Genomic DNA, 1,016 nt, shown 5'->3' with positions numbered 1-1,016 from the left:
GCGGAGGCCATAAAATAAAATTTAAAAAGTAAAAGATAAAATTACGGTAACATTTTTGTAATGCAGACAGCAATTCCGGTAACTTTTAAGTACGCCCTTAGATAGTCCCGACCATTGCTACTGCTGCCAGGGGGACCCGCCAAGTCTGCGCCCTTGTGACCTTGGGGGCACCGCACGGCCACTGCAACTCCGCGGCGGCCGGTGGTCAGACCTTCCTGTTGCTCTGGGGGAATTGCGTCTCCCAAGGTTGCAAACGCTTATGAGACACTGCTTCTGCGATAAAAAAAAGGAGAAAAGGTTTATGATTCGAAAAGTTGACGTTACTTAAACTGTCAACCTTTATGTTAAACAACGAAAACGTAATATAGTGTTGCAACTTAATATCTCTATCTACTGATGACCTACCGCCATTGTCCATCACATCCACGGTGTGAGCAATACAATTGCTACGGTTATTGGTGCTCCTTTTGGGGTAAATTGAAAGATACATATATGCAAATAAGTAAAAAAAAAAAAAAGTGTATGTGTGCTTTACAACCGAGATTCCTTTCATTTCTATGATTAAATTCTTCCCCATACCATTCTCTCATAGACGAAAACCATGGATGTAGTAGAGTCATCTGAAGTATTAGACGCACGAAGGAAGGAATATGATTTAAGACTTGTATAAGTCATTAATACAATTTGCTAAATAACGAGCAATCGGTTATTAATGCACATATGATCGAGGGAAATGAAAAGTGTGACATTAGCTTGGATCTGAAGTAGATATTAACATTCTTTCACGCGTGAGGCACCCGAAAGAACACGAGAATGAAACGGATCTGAAGAAAAAATGCATTTGCCACGTATTTTAATTGACAGCTATATGTGACTCTACAGTCTGGTGATATTCTGAGACATTCCTCTGCGGTTCTCAAATAGAGTAGTTCCACCTGTTACTCAGCCTCGTTTTTCCTTTGTTATTTATTGATAGGTATTCTGAAAGGAGGAGGCAGAAAGCAGGTTGCACGCAA

Source organism: Penaeus monodon, chromosome 24, assembly GCF_015228065.2.
Source record: "Penaeus monodon isolate SGIC_2016 chromosome 24, NSTDA_Pmon_1, whole genome shotgun sequence".
NCBI classification, from domain to species: Eukaryota; Metazoa; Arthropoda; class Malacostraca; order Decapoda; family Penaeidae; genus Penaeus; species Penaeus monodon.
The sequence above is the reverse complement of the archived record's forward strand: the minus strand, read 5'-3'. Positions refer to the sequence as shown.